The sequence below is a fragment of the Eriocheir sinensis genome, chromosome 30 (genome assembly GCF_024679095.1).
Source record: "Eriocheir sinensis breed Jianghai 21 chromosome 30, ASM2467909v1, whole genome shotgun sequence".
In the NCBI taxonomy this organism is placed as follows: domain Eukaryota; kingdom Metazoa; phylum Arthropoda; class Malacostraca; order Decapoda; family Varunidae; genus Eriocheir; species Eriocheir sinensis.
Window position 1 is genome coordinate 3,257,426 of NC_066538.1, and position 26,232 is coordinate 3,283,657.

At 43.6% G+C, this 26,232-nt stretch overlaps 1 protein-coding gene across 5 annotated transcripts in view; it reads right to left on the reverse strand.

The window, feature by feature from the left end:
* The window catches only part of LOC127005458 (lachesin-like), a 132,314-nt gene extending 120,583 nt beyond the window's left edge, over nucleotides 1–11,731 (reverse strand). For all 5 annotated transcript variants that reach the window (XM_050874345.1, XM_050874343.1, XM_050874344.1 and 2 more), the window contains exon 1: nucleotides 11,034–11,731. The gene's annotated coding sequence lies outside the window, so the exon portion shown is untranslated. The remainder of the gene's footprint in view (nucleotides 1–11,033) is intronic.
* Nucleotides 11,732–26,232: the final 14,501 nt, after the last annotated feature.

Below are 26,232 nucleotides of genomic sequence, written 5' to 3' on the forward strand. Positions count from 1 at the left end.
CTCCTCCTTCTTCTCCTTCTCTCATCTTTTTTCTCTCCATTTTCTCCTCCTCTTCTTCAATCTCATCATTATTCTCCTCCTCTTCCTCCTCCTCCTCCTACTTTTCCTTCTCCTATCATCCTTTTCTCTCCATATTTTTTTTCTCTTCTTCCATCTCATCATTATCCTTCTCCTCTTCCTTTTCTTCTCGTCCTTCTCCTCCTCCTTCTTCTCCTCCTTCCTCTCATCATCCTATTTCTCTCCATCTTTTCCTCCTCTTTCTCCATTTCACCATTTTCCTCCCCCTCTTCCTTTTCCCCTTCTCCTCCTTCTCCTTCTCTTCCTCCCTCTCAGCATCTTTTTTTTCCTTTTTTCTCCTCTTTTTTTCCATGTCACCACTATCCTCCTCTTCCTTTTCTCTTCCTCCTCCTCCTCCTCCTCCTCCTTTTCCTTTTCTCTTCCTCCTCCTCTTCCTTTTCTCTTCCTCCTGCTCCTCTTCCTTTTCTCTTCCTCCTCTTCCTCTTCCTCCCCAGTATATTGTGACCTCTTCTTATTTCCCTTTTTCTTTACCATATATATTTTGTAAAACTTTTCTTTATTTTACAACTAATTCGGTTTTTATTTTGGGGGTATAGCGTAACGCGACCTTTTTTTCTTCTTTTTTTCTTTACATATACCTGTCATTTAGCTCTTTGTTTTGTCTCCCGTACCTTGAAAAATAAAAGATTAAGGTCACAGTTAAAAGAACAAGAAAAACAAAAGACTACGAGAGCAAGAAGAAGGATAATAATTAATAGTAGCTCATTCTTAGATCACTAATTGCTCACTAATTGCTTCGTCTCCCTTTCCTTAAAAAAATACAGATTAAGGTCACAATAAAAACGAGAACGTAAGAACTAGAACAGCAAGACGAATGATAATAATGGTCTCCCTTTCCTTAAAAAATACACATTAAGGTCAAAATAAAAACATGAACCTAAGAACTAAAAGAACAAGAAGAATGATGATAACAGTAGCTCGTTCTTAAGTCAGTCGCTCACTCGTTGCTTCGTCTCCATTTCCTTAAAAAAATACAGATTAAGGTCACAATAAAAATAAGAACACAAGAACTAGAAGAGCAAGTAGAATGATAATTATAGTAGTAGTAGTAGTAGTAGTAGTAGTAGTAGTAGTAGTAGTAGTAGTAGCAGTAATAATAGTAGTAGTAGTAGTAGTAGTAATTGTAGTAAAAGTAGTAATAATGTTGATCAAATTTTGAAGACTGCATCAACATTCTTCACCTTACAATTTACCTGCGCGATCATCTTTTTTTATTTATTTATTTTTTTTTTTCTTCAAGTAACTCAAAGTGATAACAGTGATAATAATAATGACAATAAAGATAGAAATAAAAAGACTACATTAGATTCCTTCACCTCACAATTCACCTTTGCTATCATTTATTTTATATCCAAGTAACACAAAAGGTAACAATGGAACTTAATTTTTCCACCTCTATGTAACAGGTGTATTAGGGGTCGGTGATTTGAGGGCTTTTTATCTTTATTTTTTGCCCTTGAAATCTCTCCGTCGATATATATAAAAAATGAAACTGTACTCTAGTCAAATAGTACAATAACGCTTTTTTTCTAGGTTATCGAGTGTATGCGATTTATTTATTCATTTATTTTTTTACAGCAAACAGCTCAAGGACAAAAAAAGAAAGGAAACAATAATGAAAAAAAAAAGCCCTCGTAGCGATTTTTTGCCTTCTACGATGCTGTCTATTTTAACAACTTTCTATTTCTTGTTTATTTCTGTGCGATTTATTTATTTTCAACAATTTACAATACGCCATCTATGTTGACAGCGTTCTATTTCTTCTTTTCTTAAGCGTATGCAATTTACCTTCCTTCTTTTCTTAACTGACTCCCTTTCTTTGATATTTAACGGTTATTTTTCGCTATGTTTCTCTTCTGTTTCAAGGACGAAGGAAAAACGTAAGACTTGAGGTTGGCGGATTCTGTGTACCCAGCCAGCAGCCCTTCGCGTCCTGCTCTGGTTTATCACGGGAAAAACTCGCTGTCCTTCTTGCGTCCCCTTCACTGCGTCCTCTTCACCGCTATTCTATCTCCTGTTCTCTTCACTTTGTCCTTTTCTCTATCTTTTCACTGTCCTCTTCACTGTTCCATCCCCTGTGCTCTTGACTATCTTCTATGCCCTCTTCATCATCTTATTCACTATCTTCTTCAGTGTCCTTGCCTTTGTCCAATCCCCTGTCCGCTCCGTTGACCTCTTCACTGTTCTTCTCACCTTCTTTTTCATTGTCTTCTGTGTTCTCTTTACTTTTCTTTTCACTGTCTTCTTCAATGTCCTCGCCTTTGTCCTATGCCCTGTCCGCTCCGTTGACCTCTTCACTGTTCTCAAATTCCTTTTCACTCTTCTTCACTGTTCCCGCCGTTGTCCTGACCACTGTCCTGTCTATTATATTCTTCATTATTCTCCTCGCTGTCGTCTTTGCTGTTCTCCCTGTTGTCTTCTCCTTGTGTTCTCTTTATCGTCTTCTTCACCGCTGTCTTCGCCGCTAAATTTTCCGCTAGACCCTCGTGACGGCGCTGTGCTCGGCCCGTCACGCACCGCCGTCGCTACTTCTCCGCTAACCCTGCGACTTCCTCTCTGTTTGCCTGTATTGGTCTACCGTTACCGCCGTGTTTTCGCTAATCCGGCAAAACCAGCTAACTCAAGGTCGTGAAGTCATACAGCGTACCAGATCCTCTTGGTCCATTAGCTTTGTGTACAGTATAAAGGAATCTTATTATAGTGTTTAGCCAGTCAACCGCTATCCCCAAATTGCTGTTGAATCTTATCTTTTAGTCACCTCAGTTTACCTGCACAGTCAGTTCTTTATCCAGGTAATTAATAAGGTAACGTGAACTAACCTTTGACCCGCAGGTAACAGGTGTGTGTCGCTATATTACCGCTAAATGATATCGTTTAATTCAACTCTATCATCCATTGTCGCCAAATACTGCTAAACTATTAATACTTATTTTATATCAAGAGGGCTGAATCATATCCTCAAGCCAACTCTATATCAACCGCTGCCTCGCTAACTTACTGCTAAATCGTCCCTTTATTTCATCTATCTCATCCGCTGTCGCCAAATTACTGTTTAGAACATAAGAACATAAGAACGTAGCAGTCTGCAAGAGGTCGGTAGCCCCGTACAAGGCAGCTCCTTTGAACCTAAGCTCCCGTGAATCTAACCCCACCTAATATCGCTGCCCATGAATTTATCTAATCTATTTTTTAATGTGACAATTGTATTGGCACTCACCACATGACTGCTAAGCCTATTCCACTCATCCACCACTCTGTTAGTAAACCAATTTTTGCCTATGTCCCTGTTGAATCTGAATTTATCCAGTTTAAACCCATTACTTCGTGTCCTACCCGGTTCTCTTACCATCATTAGTTCTGTTAAATCAATACTACTGAATCATATTTTATTGCAGTCAACTCTATATCAATCGCTGTTGCCAAAAAAAAAGTTAAATCTTACCTTTATGTCGATTATCTCACCTGCTGTCGCTGAATTACTGCTTAACCTTCAAGACTTCTAATAAATCGAGACTCCCAAGCCATACACTACCAGTTCCTATTGTTAAAGATTGGGATATTGAATTACGCTGCATCCAAATCCTCCAATTCCATAATATTTTAAGATTTAACATTATTTCATCTCATTTACATTATACTTCATCTATATAAAAATTAGGATATTGAATTACATTGCATTCAGATCCCCCAATTCCATAATATTTTAAGATTTAACATTATTTCCTCACATTTACATTACACTTCGTCCATATAAAGATTAGGACATTAAATTACGTTGCATTCAGATCCCCCAATTCCATAATATTTTAAGATTTAACATTATTTCATCTCATTTACATTATACTTCGTCTATATAAAGATTAGGATATTATATTACAGTGTATCCTCAACCTCAGATTTCCTAATACTCAGTGAAGAGGTCATACAGAGGATCAGACTCCATAAACATCCTCAGATCCTCCTGCCCTACAAGCTGAATAGGATCGCAGCGCTAGTCGGGCGTGATTTGGGAACGCCTTCAAGTGATTTTTTTTTTCGATCACGAGTGCAGCAAGAAGTGGATTTTAATGAAGATACAGCAGGGGAAAAGGAAAGAGAGGAGGAGTGTACGATTGTGTGACAGTTAGTAAGGGTTGTTAGAGTTAGTGTAGTTCGTGTTGTTAGGTTGCTCGTTAATGGTTCAGGTGTAGGAGCTGTTTATCAGGCACTTAGTTTATAGAGTCGCTCATGGTACCTGTCCCTGCTCAAGGGCGCAAAAATAATAATCTGTACCAATTTGATCTCGTTCTCTCTCTTTTTCCCTGTTCTTTAAATAATTACATCCACTTTTATTTCTCCTATCCCTTGAAGTCAAACATTTCTCTCTGTCTTTTCCTAAACAGTTTGATCCCATTTTCTTTCTCCTGCTTCTAACAATTTCATAGTCATCGGGGGGGTAATGTATAGTATAGTGTATAGAAATCGTATATCGGACAATAAGTTTATGGATTCGCCCGTAACACCCTCCCCTTCTTACTGTTCTCTGCGCCGCGACCTGACTCTCTTCCGCTGTCATCGAATATCCGCCAAACCTGCATAAGCTTCGAGTAATTCAAGGTGACCAGTGGATACAGCATCAGTCCCTACCGTTATACCTGTCACCAGCTAGAGAGGCAGTTTACCCCATCCTCCAGACATATATCTCCTGGTCCACCGCCGTTTGTCATCAGATTAACGCTAACCTCGCAGAACTTCAGCTGAATCAAGACTTCAAATGCGTATACAGTACCAGATCACCTCATTAGCTCGTCATACAGTTAAATAGGCACTCCGAACTCACCTCCAAGTCCTTTATCTCTTGGTCTACCGCTGTTGGTCATCAGATTAACGCCAAACTTGCAGAACTTCACCTGAATCAAGACTTCAAATGCGTATACAGTGCCAGATCACCTCGTTAGCTCGTCATACAGTTAGAGAGGCACTCCGAACTCATCTCCAAGTCCTTTATCTCTTGGTCTACCGCTGTTGGTCTTCAGATAACGCTAAACTTGCAGAACTTCACCTGAATCAAGACTTCAAATGCGTATACAGCACCAGATCACCTCATTAGCTCGTCATACAGTTAAATAGGCACTCCGAACTCATCTCCAAGTCCTTTATCTCTTGGTCTACCGCTGTTGGTCTTCAGATAACGCTAAACTTGCAGAACTTCACCTGAATCAAGACTTCAAATGCGTATACAGTGCCAGATCACCTCATTAGCTTGTTATACAGTTAGAGAGGCACTCCGAACTCATCTCCAAGTCCTTTATCTCTTGTTCTACCGCTGTTGGTCTTCAGATAACGCCAAACTTGCAGAACTTCACCTGAATCAAGACTTCAAATGCGTATACAGTGCCAGATCACCTCATTAGCTTGTTATACAGTTAGAGAGGCACTCCGAACTCATCTCCAAGTCCTTTATCTCTTGGTCTACCGCTGTTGGTCTTCAGATTAACGCTAACCTCGCAGAACTCCAGCTGAATCAAGACCACAAATGCGTATAATTTCAGTTCCTTTTGTTAAGTCTGCATGTAGTCAGAGAGGCACTTCAACTTCATTCTCAGTCATATATCTCTTGGTCTGCCGCTGTCTGTCGTAATATTACCGTCAAAATTCTAAAACTTTAACTAAATCAAAACTACAAATGCGTATACAATGCCAGTTCTTTTTTTATGCCTGCACACAGATAAAGAGACATTTAGACATCATCAAGACATATATCCGTTGGTCTACCGCTGTTTGTCCTAATAGTACCGTCAAAATTCCAAAACTTCAACTAAATCAAGACTACAAATGCTTATACAATGCCAGTTCTTTTTTTATGCCTGCACACAGATAAAGAGACATTTAGACATCATCAAGACATATATCCGTTGGTCTGCCGCTGTTTGTCCTAATAGTACCGTCAAAATTCCAAAACTTCAACTAAATCAAGACTACAAATGCTTATACAATGCCAGTTCTTTTTTTTATGCCTGCACACAGTTAAAGAGGCATTTGTACATTACCAAGACATATATCCGTTGGTCTGCCGCTGTTTGTCCTAATAGTACCGTCAAAATTCCAAAACTTCAACTAAATCAAGACTACAAAGGCTTATACAATGCCAGTTCTTTTTTTTATGCCTGCACACAGTTAAAGAGGCATTTGTACATTACCAAGACATATATCCGTTGGTCTGCCGCTGTTTGGCATCATACTGAGCCGATTTCACAGTCCAACACAGTGTTTTCGTAACAGCCCGAACCAAACTATAGAATCCCATACAATCCAAAACGGTGGGGTCCTCGATGCCACACTAAATACACAAGACTTTTCCTGTATAGTTTCATCAAATTTGTGAACTTAAATATAAACGCCAGACACTATACAAGGAAATTTCGAAGGCTCTGGTATTGGTTTGGGAGCTTACTAACCCATCATGGGGAACTGTGAAACTGGCCCATTAACGCTAAACCTCCAGAATATCCGCTAAATCATGACTTCCTATGCACACACGCTCACTTCCTCTTCTTCGCTCAATACGCCGTTGAAAGGACACTCCATCGCCTCATTAAGTCTATTATTTGCTCCTTGTGTTTCCCGCTGTCGTCGAATTATCGCCAAGCTTCCAGAACTTTAGCTAAGTCATGACCTCCTATGCAAAACACTATCACTTCATCTTCTCACTTTCATACGACATTGATTAGACACTTCCGTTGCATCACCAAGGCCATTGTTTGTTCCTTGTGCTTCCTGCCGTGGACGCATTACCGCTAAGCTTCCAGAACTTTAGTTAAATTATGACTTCTTGAGCAAAACACTATTACTTCGTCTGCCTCGCTCTGTACGCCTTCAATGAAACACTTCCATTCATCAAGTCCGATAAATCTTTTGCTTCACCGTTGTCTTCGCATTACCGCCAAACTTGTAAAACCAAAACGTAATCAAAATCTTCCAAAGGCAAAACTATCACTTTGTCTCTCTCGCTCTGTACGCCTTCAATAAAACATTTCCATACATTAAGTCCCAACCGCTGTCTTCGTAGTACCGCCAATCTTGTAAAACCAAAACATAATCAAAACTTCCTATATGCAAAACACTGTTACTTCGTCTCCCTCGCTCTTTACCTCTCCTACCGCCAAACTTGTAAAATCAAAACACAATCAAAACTTCCCGTACAAAAGTCACTTCGTCTCCCTCGCTCTGTACACCTTCAGTAAAACATTTCTATATATCAAGTCCCATATATCATCTGCTTGTATTCACCGCTGTCTTCGCATTACCACCAATCTTGTAAAACCAAAACAGGATAAAAACTTCCCATGCAAAACACTCACTTTGTCTCTCTCGCTCTGTACGTCTTCAGTAAAACATATCCCTACATCAAGTCCCATAAATCTTCTGCTTGTATTCACCGCTGTCTTCGCATTACCGCCAATCTTGTAAAACCAAAACGTAATCAAACCTTCCCATGCAAAATAATATCACTTCGTCTCCTTCGCTCTGTACGCCTTCAGTAAAACATTTCCATACATCAAGTCCCATAAATCTTCTGCTTGTGTCTACCGCTGTCTCTGCATTACCGCTAACCTTCCGAAACCTCAACTATATCAAGACTGCAGATGCGGATAGAGTGTCATTCCCTTTGTTGTCTTGCTTCTGAACGTCGCTAGTTTTCGTCTATTTGTCCGGTGGCGACTTCGAGGTGCTTAGTCTTCGCGTCCCGGTACTGAACTCCCTCTCTCTCCCTCCCTCTCTTTCTCTCTCTCTTGAAGGTTTATGTCCTTTTGAGATTTTACGATCGAAAGAAAGAACATTACCGTCACGTGACCAGTCGATGCCTTACGAGCGATCCAACTCCTTGTTTTGTGGTTGAGTTGTCCGTTTGTCTCAGTGGGTGAATCAGGGGAAGGGACACGTCAGCGGCGCCCCGAGAGAGTCCTATGGTTATCCGGGCGCCCTTCCTGCCTTTAGATACGGGGTTAGCGCCCTTAGGAGTATGGGAAAGGGGCGTCAGGGGGAATACAGTGCTTTCCTTTCTTCCGTCCGTCCCTTCAGTCCCTCCCTCTCGTCCCTTTAGCGTGAGGTCGGTGATATTTGAGACGTGTGTGTGTGTGTGTGTGTGTGTGTGTGTGTGTGTGTGTGTGAAGGGACGGAAGGGAGGGAATGATCAACGTCCTCTAGTGTGTGTGTGTGTGTGTGTGTGTGTGTGTGTGTATATAGGAGAGGAAGGGAGGGAGACAAATCACCCTTCCTTACGATCTTAGGCGCCGCGATAGCCCAGCGACACCTAGCGAAGAAAAATCAAACTACACCTCAGTACCCACTGGGGCGCCGCTGACTTACTTCCCCAAGGAGCCGGAGAGACCCAGGGGGCATGCTGTTCCCTGGGGCAACGCTATGAACTCTGACCTTAATGTTGGGCGGGGAAAACGAAGGTTACGGCGAAGAACATCAGGGTCATACTTCTAAACACTCCAACGCCCAGACACACGTATTTGACAAGGCTTTCGTAAGGGTTTTGGGGCCTTTCCTGGGGTAGTTTCATGACCCTGGTGGTAGTTTGACCCTTCTGTACCGTGAACCCGAAAGAGCACTCATCAGAACCCGCTTGATCTTCACACGTATTTGACAAGGCTTTCGTAAGGGTTTTGGGGCATTTCCAGGGGTAGTTTTATGACCCTGGTGATAGTTTGACCCTTCTTTACCGTGAACCCAAAAGAGCACTCATTAGAACCCGCTTGATCTTCACACGTATTTGACAAGGCTTTCGTAAGGGTTTTAGGGCATATCCAGGGGTAGTTTCATGACCCTGGTGCTAGTTTAACCCTTCTCCTGTACCGTGAACCCAAAAAAAACACTCATTAGAACCCGCTTGATCTCCTTAACACGTATTTGACAAGGCTTTCGTAAGAGTTTTGGGGCATTTCCAGGGGTAGTTTCATGACCCTGGTGGTAGCTTGACCCTTCTCCTGTACCGTGACCCCGAAAGAGCACTCATCAGAACCACCGTTGCCAGAGTATCGTACTCAGAGCCGCGTATTTACCGGTTTTTGGCCCATAACTGTTACCAAGAAACACCAATAATTAACCATTTAAACGAAAACCATATATTAATGCAGTTATTTGGGTGATGAAAGCAGGATTTGGGTCGGAAATCGGCAAACATAAGAGGCAGAGTACGACAGTCTGGCCACGTTGATTCAGAACCCAACTGATCTGCTTTTTGACCTTTGGAAATAGTTGAGGTGAGAGTTGGAAGCGTCTGAGCATGCCGACCTCACACTCAACACGTGAAGAAGACAACAAAGAATCCTGAAGAAGGGAATTTGAAGCAGGCGAACTAACCCTCCGTCGCTGCTTCTTCAGGAGGTGGAATAGAGGGCGTTGAAGGACTCGTTATTTAATACCCACCACCACCACCACCATTGCTATAACCACCACTATTACCATAAGAGTCTTCCCCTTCTGAAGCTCCTCTATGACACCAAGATGAATACATGAGAAGAGATTATTGAGGTATTCCGAAGGCTTACTCTGTGCTGGGGACGTGATTTCTGTACCTGTTAGTCTATTTCTCCCCTTCTAAGACTCCGCAGTGGTTGTTTGTTCCCCTGCGACACCGAGACTAACACATAAAAACAGACTTAATTTGGTACTCTGAAGGTTAATCTGTGCTGGCGTGAGGACTTCCGTGTCTGTTAAGGTATTTCTCCCCTTCTGAGGCTCCGCAGCAGGTCTCTTCCCCTGCGAACCAAAACTAACTATCACATAAGGACAGACTTGTGTGGTATTGTGGAGAGTTATTCTGTGGTAGCCTGACTTTCTCCCGTGTCTGTTAATCTATTTCTCCCCTTCCGAGGCCCCGCAGTGGAAGGTGAGCGTTTTCTCCCCCCTGCAACGCTAATGTGAACCAGAAACACTTAAGAACAGACGTTGAAGGTGGAGGCATCGTTGGGGCGGGATCCTGGTTTTAACTCCTTCTTTTCCTCCCCTTCTGATCCTTCGCAGTGGGAGTTGAGCGTTCCCTTCCTCCTACGGCGCTAATCTGACCTAGAAACACTTGAGAACAGACGCTGAAGGTGGGAGAATCGCAGGAATCACTAGGGTAGGATTCTTGTTTTCACTCCTTCCTCCCTTCCCCATCTGATCCTCCCCAGTTGGTATCTCTTCCCTGCGACGTCAAACGCGACAACACACTAAACCCAGAAGCTGAAGGTGGGAGAATCGCAGGAATCACTAGGGTAGGATTCTCGTTTTAGCACCTTCATTCCCTCCCCTTCTGATCCTCCCCAGTTGGTATCTCTCCCCTGCGACGTCAAAAGGGTCATCACACTAAACCCAGACGTTGAAAATCTAAGGAAATCTAAAAAATTCAAAGGGCAGCATTCTCGTTTAAAGTCCTTCCTCCCTTCCCCTTCTCATCCTCCGCAGTGGGTATTCCTCCCCTGCGACTTCAAAAGGAACAACACACTAAATCCAGACGTTGAAAATCTAAGTAAATCTAAGAAAATCATAGGGCAGGATTCTCGTTTTAACTCCTTCCTCTCTTCCCCTTCTGAGCCTCCGCAGTGGGTATTCCTCCCCTGCGACGTCATATTGGACAAGACAGACAAAACCTAGACGCTGAAGGGTTAAGAAATCGCAGAAATCGCAGGGGCAGGATCTTCGTTTTAATCCCTCATATCCTTCCCCTCCTTATCCTCCGCAGTGGGCGTTTCCTCCCCTGCAACGTCAAACTGGACAATACACACTAAGACGCTGAAGGAGGTGTATTCCATTACCTGAAGCAGCGGTAGGAGGAGGAGGAGGAGGAGGAGGAAACGAGAGAACTTGACTCTGGCGACGGCGGCGGTGAAGAGGCGGTGGTGGTATGGGGAGAGCTTTCACCCTCCCCCCGCGGCGCCAAGGGAACCAGACACAGTAAGGACAGACGCTGAGGGTTTGTTTACCTGGACTGAGGTGGAGGAGTGGGTCCCTGCGGCGTGAGGGGCTGCGGCGGGAACTTGACGGCGGCGGCGAAGGCGGTGAAGAAGCGAAGTGGTGATCCGTCTTGGGCAGTTCCGCGACGCCACACGCTCGGGTACCGGGAACTCACGGCGGAGGAGCGACAACGGGAGGAGGAGGAAGAGGAAGAAGACGAAACAGGAGGAGAGAAGAAGGAGACAACAGGAGAAAGAGAGGAGAGAAGGGAGAGAGGGGAGAGACGTCAGCCCGGCGCCAGCTCCTTCAAGCGAGGTCCGGGAAACTTCAACTCTCCTCAATTTACAAACACCGGCTTATAAATTCCGCCGCGACGTGTTTGGCGCGAGCAGGGGCGGCGGCGGAGGGCCAGGGGGGCGGGGGCGGCCTTGCCAGGGGCGGCGACGGAGACAGGGCGGCAAGGGGCGGCGGCGGCGGCGGCGGCAAGGGAGGAGCGTGGAGTCAGCTTCAGACAGCCGGACAGTTGCGGGGAAACTGGCTACTGAGTCTGAGTCAGAGAGGGGAGGGGCTCTGCCTGCCTCTCTCTCTCTCCCTCTCTCGGCACCACCACGCCTCCTCTCTCCCTCCCTGCCTCCCTCCACGGTCACTTCCCCGCCAGCCAGTTCAGAGGAGGAGGAGAAGGAGAGGGAATAGGAGGTCCGGGGAATGGGAAGGAAAAGTACGGTGTGTTGAAGAGAGAGAGAGAGAGAGAGAGAGAGAGAGAGAGAGAGAGAGAGAGAGAGGAGGGGGAAAGGAGTAAAAATGAAGCAGTAATGGAAAGACACACACACACACACACACACACACACACACACAGAGAGAGAGAGAGAGAGAGAGAGAGAGAGAGAGAGCGTGTCCGAAAGCAAAAGATTAGAGCCAGGGAAGGAAAGGAAAGGAAGAAAAGTCAGAATAGAAATCATAAAAAGGAGAACGGGAAGGTACCGAGCGAGACTGCAGGACAGAAAGTGATATAGGAGTGTGTTCTCTCTCTCTCTCTCTCTCTCTCTCTCTCTCTCTCTCTCTCTCTCTCTCTCTCTCTCATAAATAACACGGTCATGGTTAAAAGAAGCTTACTTGAACATATTAATAATTTCCAAAAACCTTACCACTGCAGAACTAGAGAGAGAGAGAGAGAGAGAGAGAGAGAGAGAGAGAGAGAGCGGTACATAACCACTTAGAAATTATCACAAACTTTACAACTGATAAAACTGTCCACTTTACACTTTTCATCGTCCCAGAATTTGCAAGTTTGTGTCTGATGTAACAAGAGTAATAATAAACGTCTATGATTTCAAGGTAACAGCGAGCGATTGCCTGCATTGTCAAGGTAATTAGATCAGTTCACCTCACCTTAATTATTCGCTTCATTCCCTTCACTCCTATTGTTATTAACTTTCTCTTGTCACTCTTTCCTTCCTTCAATATCTTCTCTATATTTTTTTTTTAGTCTCTTCTTCATTGCTCTTTCTAATCTGATAATAATAATGATAATCTAATGCTAAGCTGTGATTATAATGTTCTTTTAATATCTTCTAATCTCTTTTATTTTTCTAATCTAATTTATAGTTTTTTATTTTGTTACTTCTCTTCCTTTTTTTTCCTTTTTCATCCATTTCATTCCCTCTTCAAATTATTTTACTGATTTTTTCGTCACTTCCTCCTTCCTTTTTCTCTCTGCAGACAAGTTTTTAGGTCGTTTTTATTGTGTTTTTCCTCTAATTAAGGTTCGTAGTTCATTATTTCATTACTTACATTAATTTTTCTCTCATCCATTTAATTCCCTCTTAACAATCTCATCACTTATCTTATTTTTCCTTTGTCACCCTTTCCTTTCTTTAACATTCTCTCTATTGCCTATTTTTGACGGTATTTTTTATTGTTTTTTCCCTAATCGTTGTTTTTTTGTTCCTTATTCTATTACTTCTTTTCTTCATTTCCTTCTATGTCATCCACTTATTGCTCTCAACATTTTCATCGTTTTTTTTTTTTTTTTTTTTTTTTTTTGTCCCTCAGCGCTGTTTTCTATCAATTCTAGCTTTGTATGTTATTTTTATCATTGTTTTTTCCGTTTTCTATTTTTATCATTGTTTCTTTTCCGTTTTCTATTTTTGTCATTGTTATTTTTTTCGTTTTCTATTATTATCAATGTTTTTCTCCGTTTTCAATTTTTATCATTGTTTTTTTCCCCGTTTTCTATTTTTATCATTGTTATTTTTTTCCGTTTTCTATTTTATCATTGTTTTTTGTTTTTGTTTTTGTTTCGTTTTCTATTTTTATCATTGTTTTTTTTCCCCGTTTTCTTTCCTGTTCCCCCACAACCACAATGCTTTAGTTTCCCCTGATCAATCAATCTCTTAAAACTACATCATCTTCCAAACCTCTCAAACGGCATCATTTCTCACCTTCCTCCCTATCTTCTTCCCTTTCGTCTTTCTCTATCTTCTTCTCCATCAACCGTTCTTCCCTTTTTCCTTTCTCCCTGTCCTTCCATCCATCCACCCTGCTTTTATTTTCTCTATTCCCTCTCCCTCCTTCCTTCCACTTTCCTTCTTCCCTCTCTTCTTTCTCTCCCTCTCTTCATTCATCTACCTTTCTTATTCCCTTTCTTCTTTCTCTCCCTGTCCTTCCATCCATCCAACCTTCTTTTTTTTTCCTTTTCCTCTCCCTCCTTCCTTCCACTTTCCTTCTTCCCTCTCCTCTTTTTCTCCCTCGCCTGTCATCCACATACTCCTTTCTTCTTCCACTTCGTCTTTCTCTCCCTCCCCTTCTATCCACCTTCCTACTTCCCTCTCGTCTTTCTCTGGCCTATCATCCACATATTCCTTTCTTCTTCCACTTCGTCTTTCTCTCCCTCTCCTATCCACCTTCCTTTTACTTCACTTCTATATATCTCTCCCTCTCTTTACATCCATCTACTTTCCTCCTCCCCTTTTCCTCTTTCTCTCCCTTTACATCCATACGCTTATCATCTTCCATCTCCTCTTTCTCTTCTTCCATCTTCCTCCCTCTCCTCTACGTATGTGTCTATGGGTCAGTATTTCTTCACAAACAGATAGATAAACACCAAAAAGCTTATGATACTGTGACGTGAGGGAGAGAAGTTTTTTTTCTGGTCATATTCATCGCTTTTAGTATCATTGTTTTCATTACCTTTATCATCTTCATCGTGAAAAGAGGAGAGAGATGAAGAAAAAGATGAAGAAGAAGAAAAAGAGAAGAGGTTAACTATCATTATTCATTATTACCATTCGCATTAGTATTATCATTATCATCATCTTTATCACGGGAAAAGGAGAGAGAGAGAGAGAGAGAGAGAGAGAGAGAGAGAGAGAGAGAGAGAGAGAGAGAGAGAGAGAGAGAGAGAGAGAGAGAGAGGGGAGGAAAAAGACGAACAAGAACAGTGAAGAAAAAGAGCTCAGGACATCTCAAGTAATCAGCCCATCGCTCGACCTTCTTGATGATACACCAACAAACAGTAGTATGGAGAATCCCCTCATTATATTCAAGACCGCTGTTGGATAGCTTTTAAGTGGGGTCGTGGTTTTAGAACTGCGCAGAAACTAAGTGAATGTCCCTAGTATCTGTGTGTGTGTGTGTGTGTGTGTGTGTGTGTGTGTGTGTGTTGTTTTATAGTACTGTCAGTTGTAGTTTTACGCCAGACTTTGCGTTTCTGAAATAAGCGTAAAGTGAATATCGCGTAATTTGAACATTTTTTACATAATATATACATACGTACATACATACATACATACATACATACATACACAGCCTTGAGAAATGAGTCTTGAAAATTGTCATGTTGATACGTCGGGATGTTTAGAAGAAGTTAGGTGTGTGTGTGTGTGTGTGTGTGTGTGTGTGTGTGTGTTTACGATCATCACCACCACCGCCTAAAACAACAGTTACATGACCAACAACAACAGCAACAAACCAAACAATTCTTAGAGATCCTATTCACGCACACACACACACACACACACACACACACACACACACACACACACACGCCACATTACCCTTGCTTAATGCCCAGGTAAGGTGCATCTCATTAAGTCACCTGTGCTCTTAATTACCCCCACACACACCTGGACACCACCTTACCTGACCAGCGCCCCGTCACCCCCATTCCCACCCCATTCCCATTCCTAGTCCGTTCCCTTCCTCACCCTTATCGCCTTCAACCTCACTCACCCCTTTCTCGTGACCTGACCCACGTTCCCCATTCCCACCCATTCCATATTCTCATTCCCACCCCATTTCCTATTTCCATTCCCACCCCATTCCCTATTTTCATTCCCACCCCATTCCCTATTTTCATTATAACCCCATTCCCTTTTTCCATTCTCACCCCATTCCCAATTTTCATTCTAACCCCATTCCCTATTTTTCATTCCCACCCCATTCCCTATTTTCATTATAACTCAATTCCCTATTTCTATTCCCACCCCATTCCCTATTTACATTCCCACCCCATTCCCTATTTTCATTCCCACCCCATTCCCAAATTTCATTCCCACACCATTCCCTATTTTTATTCCCACCCCATTCCCTATTTCCATTCCCACCCCATTCCCTATTTTCATTCCCACCCCATTCCCTATTTTCATTCCCACCCCATTCCCTATTTCCATTCCCACCCCATTCCCTATTTTCTTTCCCACCCTATTCCCTATTTCCATTCCCACCCTATTCCCTATTTCCATTCCCACCCCATTCCCTATTTTCTTTCCCACCCCATTCCCTATTTCCATTCCCACCCCATTCCCTATTTCCTTTCCCACCACATTCCCTAGTTTCATTCCCACCCCATTCCCTATTTTCATTCCCACCCCATTCCTTATTTTCATTCCCACCCCATTCCCTAGTTTCATTCCCACCCCATTCCCTATTTCCATTCCCACCCCATTCCCTATTTTCATTCCCACCACATTTCCTATTTCCATTCCCACCCCATTCCCTAATTTCATTCCCACCCCATTCCCTATTTTCATTCCCACCCCATTCCCTATTTCCACTCCCATCTCGTTCCCTATTCCAATTCCCATCTCATTCCTTATTCCATTCCCATTCTTACCCCATTCCCATTCTCACCCCATTCCCCATTCCCAATCTCACCCCATTTCCTGACCAGCCCATTCCTATCCAACCTTCCTCCACCCATTACTCTTAGCCAATGGGAATGCGTGTAGCTCTTCAGGACTCTTCATGATGCCTTTGGTCGAGAAGGTTGTGGTGTCAGGAATTAGTCGATATTTGTTATTTTGGCAAGATTTTGATTTAGTATGACAAGGGTTTAACTTTTTTGCTTACTTGTTTGTCTATTTACTTACTTTTTTTATTTACTTATTTATCTTTAACGTTATTTATTTTCTTATTTATTTGTTTGTTTTGCTTTGTATTGTTTCCTTTTTTTTGTCTAGTGTGTTAAACTAATGTTGATGAAATGATGAAGATAACGGAAAGGAAAACATGTTACACACACACACACACACACACACACACACACACACACACACACACACACACACAAGCAATCAAATCAGAAACACGTACACGGGGAAAATGTGCTGAAAGTGTACATGTGTGTGTGTGTGTGTGTGTGTGTGTGTGTGTGTGTGTGTGTGTGAGAGAGAGAGACAGACAGACAGACAGACAGACAGACAGACACACACACACACACACTCACACACCTTTTCCAAAACTTTTATTTCAGGTTTTCATTCCTCTCAGGTTACATGTACACCATTCTGGCCCCCTGTGTGTGTGTGTGTGTGTGTGTGTGTGTGTGTGTGTGTGTGTGTGTGTGCGCGGGAGGGAGACCAATTTTGAACACGTGAGAGATAGTGAAGATTAGAAGGCAGTGGAGAGGGAAAAAAAAAAAAGAGAGAGAGAGAGAGAGAGAGAGAGAGAGAGAGAGAGAGAATATTACCCCCGTCAGTTCTTGTTTATTTGTCGATAATCAAGAGGAGAGAGAAGGATTATTACTTATTCAGAGATGGGCGCCATTTTTAAATACCCAAGATTCATTCACCCCCTCCCCCCTTAATGCCTCTTACCCCCCTCACCCCCCCCCCTCTTTGCACCCCCCTTTCCCTTACCTCCCTTTACCATCATGACCTTTTAACCCTTTCTCAACCTCCTAGTTTCCCCTCTCTCCCCTCGTCCTTACTTCCCTCTTCCCTTTTTTTTCCCCCTTCTCTTTCCCCCTTCCCTTTTCCTCTTCAGTTTCCCCTCCCTCCCCTCATCCTTACTCCCCTTTTTGTCTCCCCCTTCCCTTTTTCCTCCTCAGTTTCCCCTCCCTCTCCTCATCCTTACTCCCCTCTTACCTTTTTTTCCTCTTTCTCTCTCCCCCTTCCCTTTTTCCTCTTCAGTTTCCCCTTCCTCCCCTCATCCTTACACCCCTCCTCCCTTTTTTTCCCCTTTCTCTTTCCCCCTTTCCTTTTTCCTCTTCGTCATCTCTTTCTCCTCTTTACCTTTCACTCCCCATTTCCTTCCCCTCTGTCCCTTTTCTCATCCCTTTTCTCCCTCTCCCTCTTTTCCTTCAGACTCATATTTCTATCTTTTTCTTTTACTCAACATTTTTTTCCTTTCTTTCCTTTTTCTTTATTCCTATTGCCCTTCCTTTCAACCTTTACCCCCTCCTTCGCTCCCTCACTTTCCTCTTTCCCTTTTCTTCCTTCCTCTCTCTCTCTCTCTCTCTCTCTCTCTCTCTCTCTCTCTCGTATCTTTCATTTCTATCTCTAAACATTCATCTGTCTTTTTGTGATAAATATGAAACACCCTAATGAAAGCCCTGCTACTACTACTACTACTACTACTACTACTACTACTTATACTAGAGCACACAGACCCTCACTTGGTTTATGATGTTTAAAGTTGTGTTGTTTATCTTTTTTCCTCTTTCCCTTAGTTAATACATCTTATACCACTATGTTATTCTTTTATTCTACTTTATCTTTCCTTTCATCCTTTATCTCTGTCTCCTTTCTTCGCTCTCTCATTCCCCTTTTACGTTTTGACTCTCTCCTCTATCTCCCCTCATTCTCAACTTCCCTCTATCTCCTTTTATTCTTCCTTATTCTCCCCTTCTCCTCCCCTCACTCCCTTTTCTCTCCCTCTCTTCCTCCCATCTCCTTTCCCTTACTCCCCTCTATCTCCTTTTATTCCTCCTTATTCTCCCTTTCTTTCTTTGCCTCTTTATCTTCCTCTTACTCCCTTTCTCCCCTTACTTTGCCTCCTCATCTTCCCCTCACTCCCCTTTCCCTCGGTTTCCTTCCCCTCATCCTCCTCTCACCTCCCACTTTCTCCCCCTTTTTCTCCCCTCTCCCCAGTTCCTTCTAGTTCCCTTCTGCATTACGACTCCCCTCTCTCTCCCCTCATTCTTTTCCACTTCTCCTTTCTTATCTCTTCTCCATCATCCTCCCCTTACTCTTTTCCCCCTCTTTTTAACTTCCTCCATTGTCCCCTCACTCCCCTTTCCCTCATCCTCCTCCCCCCTCCCCCTTATCCTCCCCTCGTCTCAGGACCCTAACTCGTCACTGAACTTATGAGGGGAAAGAATGGGGAGAAGAAAGAGGGGAAGAAAGAGGGGAGAAAGGGAGACAACTTGACTCTTCTTAACAATTGAATGCGGAATATAATATCCTCTATGTCCTTTTTTTCTCATATTTTTCCCCTTCTTTTTTTCAGTTGCGTCGAAGCGAAGGAAGGAAAGGAAGGGAGGAAAGGAAAACGGAGCCGCTCGCTGATCCATTTAGGGGAAACTTCAGTAATTTGGCATCGCTACTGAAATAGAGGTTTTGAGAAGAGTAAGTAGAAGATTGTTATGATAGTGGTGATGGTGGTGGTGGGGGTGGGGGTGATAGTGGTTGCTGTAAGTGATGAAATCTTTCCTTAATTCGACCACTTAAGGAGACATTGCAGCTGTGTGTGTGTGTGTGTGTGTGTGTTTGTGTGTGTGTGTGTGTGTGTGTGTGTGAGGGATGGGAAGACACCACTTAAATCAATACTGAAGAGGTTGTGATTACTAGTACTACTCTTTACTACTACTACTACTACTACTACTACTACTACTATTATTACTACTACTACTACTACTACTACTACTACTACTACTACTACAATAACATAAGTAACCCAACACAGCCCACATCCCCTTTTTTAACCCTTCCCTCCCCCTCCCTTCCCTTCCCTCCCCTCCTCTCCCCTTCCCTTCCCTTCCCTTCCCTTTCGTTCTCTACTTTTCGTTTTTCTTTCTTAACCGGACAAGAAAGAGACGGATGCTGCCAAGATGTTCCGTTTATCCGGCTTTCATCTCACTAAATTCCGGTTAATCAATGCATCCTGTTTGTTATTGTTTTCCCCTCTTCCTCTTCTTCTTCCTCTTATTCTTCCTTTCTCCTCCCCCTCCTCCTCCCCTCTCTTTTGTTCTCTCTTCCTCTCTCTCTCTCTCCTCTTCCATCTTCCCACAGTTCTCTCTCTCTCGTGTCTGTCACTTGAATATGCGCCTCCTCCTCCTCCTCCTCCTCCTCCTCCTCTTCCTCCTCCTCCTTCTCTTCCTTCTCCCTCTCCCTTTTTGTTTACTGTTTTGTTCTACTCATCTGTTGTTGTTGTTTTTTGTATTCTTTATTGTTTTTTTGTTAGTTGCTTGTTTTGTTAGGTGATCTAACTATCTATCTATCTATCTATCAATTTATCGACAACACCTGGCCTTATCTTCATACTAACACCACCACCATGACCACCTCCATCACCACCACCACCCCAACTAGCTTCAGTACCCATAATGCAACACACACACACACACACACACACACACACACACACATACCGCCTTTTATCGTCAATCGTACAGTGAAGCGCCAATTGTCGTACTTCCCACTCAGCCGCCCAGTCATACCGTGCGGCTGACACTGACTGGCTGACTGACTGATTGGCTAACTGACTTACTGACTGACTGAATGAATGACTGACTGAATGAATGAATGAATGAATGGCTGACTGACTAATTGAATGAATGAATGAATGAATGGCTGACTGACTGACTAATTTTCTGGCTGGCTCGCTGGGTGACGCTGCGGTTAGTGAAAGAACGTCAGCCAGCCGTGATGTCTAATTGCCTTTACTCTATTACAAAACACACACACACACACACACACACACACACACACACACACACACCTATTACCACTCACCCTCTCTCTCCGTCTCTCCTCGCAATTACACACACACACACACACACACACACACACACACACACACACACACACACACAGCCCGTAAATAACCTCCGCGGCTGACAATAAACAGGCTGTACAGATTCAGGCTTTTATCATGATGAGCTCGTGAGAACATTGGCGGGTTGGTCACTGTTTCCACAATAAGGCTTTCGATATACCTCGCCTCTCCTCCTGCTGTATAAACCACCACCACCACCACCACACAACTACCCCCACCATCACCACTTCCACTACCAGCACCACCACCACTATCAGCATCACCACCACCAAGAACAGTAGGTTATGCTTTCGTTTTTATATTATCTTATGTTTCTCTTGTTCGTTTTCTCTTTTTTTCTCTTTCATTCTATTATTTTCTTTTTTTTTTTTTAGCTTTTTTCGCGCGTTTTTAACTTTTGTTTTTGTTGTTTCGTTTTCGTTAATTGCGGTTTTCGTTTGTTTGTGTTTGTTTATTCATGTGGAAGGACCTATTATACTGTCTTAGTGTTCTCTCTCTCTCTCTCTCTCTCTCTCTCTCTCTCTCTCTCTCTCTCTCTCTCTCTCTCTCTCTCTCTAACATATTTTCCTTCCTTCTCTTTTTTTTCTTCCTCTCGTTTCCTTCTTGGGTGTTTTAATAAGATAGGGGGAGGAGGAGGGAACGGAGAGGAGAAAGGAGGGGGAGAGGGGGGAAGGGGGGTGGGGGGTCTTGCGATTCGGGGTTTGGTGGTTCAATCTCATCAGTGAGTGCTGCTTCGAGACGCGTTTTATTGCTTCATACATTGGCTTCAGTCCCTTCGATGGCTTCACACACACACACACACGCACATACACACACACTTTCTATCTTTCTCTCTCTCTAGAACTGTTTATCTTTTATTTTTGTTTATCTTTATATGTCTTTAATTTTACCTATCTTTTTATCTATCTATCTATCTGTCTATCTATCTATACATGTCTATATACTAACCTATCTGTCTTTCTGTCTATCTATCTATCATACCTTGTCTGTCTATCCAGGTCTCTCTTCCTACTATCTGTCTTTCTGTCTATCTATCTATCTTACCTTGTCTCTATCCTGGTCTCTCTTCCTACCTATCTGTCTTTCTGTCTATCTATCTATCTACTTTACCTGTCTGTCTACCTGTCATCTTTTTCGTGTGTGTATCTCCATCTCTATCTATCTATCTGTCTTTCTGTTTATCTATCTTATTTTTTTTTGTCTATCCATGTTTCTTTTCCTACCTAAATCTGCCTATCTATCTATCTATCTATCTCTACCCTACCTTTCTCTACCTGTCCGTCTATCCAGGTGTCTAATTGGCCAAGATGACGAAAGATGAAGGGTCGGTCATAACGGTTTAAAATTTGATGATCACGTCCCCTTACTTCCCTTCTTTTCCCTTCCCTCCACTTCTCTTTCCCCTCTTCCCTTCCCATCACATCCCTTTTCGCACTATTTACCCTCTCTGCCCTTCCTTTCCTTTCCCCTCACCCTCTTTCTTTGCCCTTACTTCCCTTCTTTTCCCTTCCCTCCACTTCTCTTTCCCCTCTTCCCTTCCCATCCTATCCCTTCTCTCCTCACTATTGTCCCCTTTTTTTCCTTTTCCCTCACTCCCCTTCTCTGCCCTGCCCTTCCCTTCTTCTCAGTTCCCTTTTTTAATCCCTCATTTCCCTTTTTTTCCCTTCTTCCTTTCCTTACCCATGATTCCCTTCCCTTCCTCTCACTTCCCTTCCCTTCCCCTCTCCTTCCTTCCTTCCTTCCCTTCCCTTCACCTCTTCCCCTGCCTTTAAATAACCCCTTCATTCCCCTTATTTCCCCTTACTCTTCTCTCATCCTCATTTTCCCTTCATCCCCATCCCATCTCCCTTTACATCCCCCTTCCTCTCCCCTCCCCTCCCCTCCCCGTCCCTTTACCCTCCCCTCCCCGTCGATCTATCTCCCCCTCACTCCCATCTCTTCCCTACTTGGCCTAACTCCTCCCCTTCCCCCCCCCTTCCCCTTCCTCCCCCCTCCCTTCCCCTCCCTTCCCCATTACTTTTTAGTGACCCACGTGACGACTCTCGTACGTGATGACCCGCGTGACCTATGACCTCTTGAAATTAATTACTTTTTCTACCTTTTTTATCCACCTTTTTATCTACCTTTTATTTATTTGTTTGTTTGTTTTATCTATTTTGTTTTGTTGTTTTGTTGTTTTGTTTTTGTTTGTTCATTTATTTGTGTTGTTTATTTTTGATAAGCTTGATAGATGAATAGGGAGAGAGAGAGAGAGAGAGAGAGAGAGAGAGATTCATTCATATCTTGCTACTCATTTTCGTGTCTACAGTATTTTTTTCTTTTTGCATATCTCGTAATCACAAACACTCAAACACAAATAATACAAACTTGTCCATGTGTGTGTGTGTGTGTGTGTGTGTGTGTGTGTAAACAGACATTTGCTCGCTAGTCAGTCGGCCCGGATGACGGTCTTGCTCTAGTCATCTTGAGGGGAGAAGTCAGTCGTTTGGCCCGATTTTATGGATGGGATGAGTGAGGTAATAAAGTGTATGAAGGGGGGGAGGGGAAGGGGAGAGGGGGAGGGAAGGGAGAGGAAGAGGGTGAGAAGATGGCCGGGGAAGGGAAGGAGGGCGTATGTAGAGGGGAGGGAAGGGAAGGAGGAGAGAGCAAGGGGAAGAGAAGAGAGGTAGGAGTGAAAAGAAATAGAGTAGAAGGTAAAAGGGGAAATAGGATGGGTAAATAAAGATAGGTAAAGGATAAAAGATAGGTAAAGGGGATATGTAGAGGGGAGGGAAGGGAGGGAGAAGAGAGCAAGTAAAGGGAAGAGAGGTATTAGTGAAAAGAAAGAGAGTAGAAGATATAAGAGGATAGGGAATGGATATATGAAGATAGGTGAAGGGAAGGGAATGAGTGTGAATGGGTGGAGGGACGAGGATAGGAATGAAAGGAAGAAAAGAGAGGAGGGATATGATGTGAAACGGAGGTGGAGAGGAAGACGGAAAAAAGAGGAGAAAGGAAGGAAAGATAGAAAGGAAATGCCGGTGAATGGAAGGAAGAGGAAGAGGAAGAGGAGGAACATAAGAGAGGATGGGGAATGGGGGAAGTTATGTTAAGGAAGGGGACAGGAAGGGAAGGAGAGGGACAAGCGGGAAGGGAGAATGTGAGAGCCATATCTAATTCTCTCTCTCTCTCTCTCTCTCTCTCTCTCTCTCTCTTACCCTCAGGTCATTTTCCTCGTTCACCTCTCACCATCCTCCTTTTTCACCTCCTCCTCTTCCTCTTCATCTTCCTACTCTTTATTTTCTTGGACCTTTTCCTCGCTTCATTTTATCTTTCCTTTGCCGTTTCATTTTCTCTTCCTCCATCGTTTTCTCTTCCTTCCCTTCTTCGTTTTCTTTCTCGTCCTCCTTTTTTGCCTCCTCTTCTATTTTCGTTTCCCTTTCCTCAGTCTCCTTTTCTTCCCTTATTCTGTTCCTCCTCCATTTTTTCTTCCGTTTCTTCCTTCCTTAAGATTCTCGTGTTTTCCTTCCTCTTCTCTTTTCCTTTTCCTTTCTCAGTCTTCTGTTCTTCCTTTTAATCTATCTATTCCTCTTCCTTTCCTTCTTCCCTTTCTTCCATATCCTCCTCCTAAGAAACAAGGAAGTAAAGTATAAATGAGTAAAAGATAGAGAGAGGGTAAATGGAAATAGGATGATTGGTGAAGTGAAGGGAAGTGCAGGGGATAGCTAGAAAGGGAGAAGAAGGGAGAGGTAGAAAGAAGGATAAAAGGGGAATCAATAGGAATGGACAATAGGGATGGGAAGTGAGAGGAAAGGAGAGGAAGGGGAAGGAGATGGGGAGAGAGGAGCGTAAGAATAGGAGGAGAAAGGTAAAGAGAAGGATAAGGGAGAATCAGTGAGAATGGACGATAGGGAGTGAGGGGAAGAGAGGGAAGGGATTGGGTAAGGGGATGGGAGAGGGGAGAGAGAGGGAGAAAGAGGGGAGGGGAGGGGGGAAGGGAGAGTGAGGGGCATATCACAGTCTTACCCCGAATAATGCAAACATTTGTATGCCTTGACCGCTACGGGTGACGGCTTTTCCTCCTCCTCCTCCTCCTCCTCCTCCCCGCTGATGGTTAAGAGGAGTTATCTATGGAGGAAAGGGAGGGGAGGAAAGGACAGCAAGAGGGGTGAAGGGAGGAGGAGGGGAAAGAAAGGAGGGATGAGGGCAAGGGAGGGGAGGGACAGCATTGGGGGTGGGGGGGGGAGAGGGGAGGGGGGGGTAGGGACAAGGGGGGGGGAGAGGGGCGGGGAGGACAATCTAAATAAAGGGGAAAGTGAGGGGAGATTTTATATTTTTTTGGTTTCATTTCCATTTTTTCCCCTCGTTCCTTTCTCTTCCTTTATTTTCCTTTCTCTTCCTTTATATCTATTTCGTTAGTTTTCGTTTCTTGTTTCTGTTGTGTTTGTATGTATGTATGTATGTATGCTTAATGTGTGTGTACGTTACATGACTGTTTATCGATGTGTGCACCACTTGTATGTATTTATGTATGTATATATCTGTGTATGGGAACGTAGATCTGACTAACTTCAAGTACACACACACACACACACACACACACACACACACACACACACACACACGTATACATGAGGGTGTTTTGTATAGGGTAAAAAGGGCATTAAAAGAGGGGGGGGGGGGGGGGGTTAAGGGTATTGATAATGGGCAATATGGTTATAGGTTGGGCAGGTGAGGGGAATGTTAATGGGGTGATGATGGTGGTGGTGGTGGTGGTGGTGGTGGTGTTGGTGGTGGTGGTGGTGGTGGTGGTGGGGGTGGGGGTGAAAAAGGTCGTAGGGTGTGGGAGGGGGGTCTGTGAGCGTGTGTGTGTGTGTGTGTGTGTGTGTGTGTGTATCTACCATTCTCTCTCTCTCTCTCTCTCTCTCTCTCTCTCTCTCTCTCTCTCTCTCTCTCCACGTCGGTATTGAGAGAATGAAAATTTTTGTCTCCATCCATCAACGTCAAGACAACAGAGGAGTCTTCCCTTAATTTCTCCTTCTACGCCATTTTCTTCTCCTCTTTCCCCTCACTTACTCCCCTCCTTTTCCCTTTCTCGTCTTTCTTCTTTTATTTTTACCTATTTTTCTGTCCTTCGTTTCGACTTTCATGTTTCTATTTATCTATTTGACTATATAAGGAGGAAGAGGAGGAGGAGGAGGAGGAGGAGGAGGGGATGGTGAAGAAGAAGGAGGTAGAAGAAGAGGAAGACCAGGAAACCAAGTCAAATATATGTATCATGGGAGCCGTGGAGTAATGTAAACGTGGCTTGCTGTGTCCGTAGAGTTTACAGCGTCACTGCCTCGGTAACGCCCCGCCCGTAACATACTCTCGTCTCGTTGGCGTCGGAGCATTGGTGGCACTCTGGTGGGAACCCTGCCGAAAATCCTGCTGCTGATCCGTCTGCTGGTGCTAAATGTGTCAGACGATTTCCAGAGACTTCATTCGGTATTCTGACACTTTCATCTCTCACATCAGCTATTTCCAAAGGCCACAATGGAGATTAGTCCGATTCTCAAGAGGGTTTTTATCGGTTCATCATACAGAGGAAAGCTCAAACTACCACTACGGTCATAAGAGTACCCATGGAAAGGCCCAGAAATAGTATGAAAGCCTTGTCAAATGTGTGTGCCTGGGCGCCGCAGAATATGATGAACTACTGATGTTATTTTTTTGTGGATAACAGAATTTGTACGTAGGCTCCATATAGCTGTTGGAAACTTTATAGAACAAACTGCAATGTTGTTTCGTTATTAAATGTGAACAGATGGAGTACGAGAGACGGTGCTACTACTTCTAAAATACGAGGAGGAAGAGGAAGAGGAAGAAGAGGACCAGGAAACACAGTCAAATAAACCCCAAGTAGCCACGTCCAGCACACCTCCTCGGGGGAAGACAACACTAAATCCTCAGCCTTCCACGCCACTCCCCAGC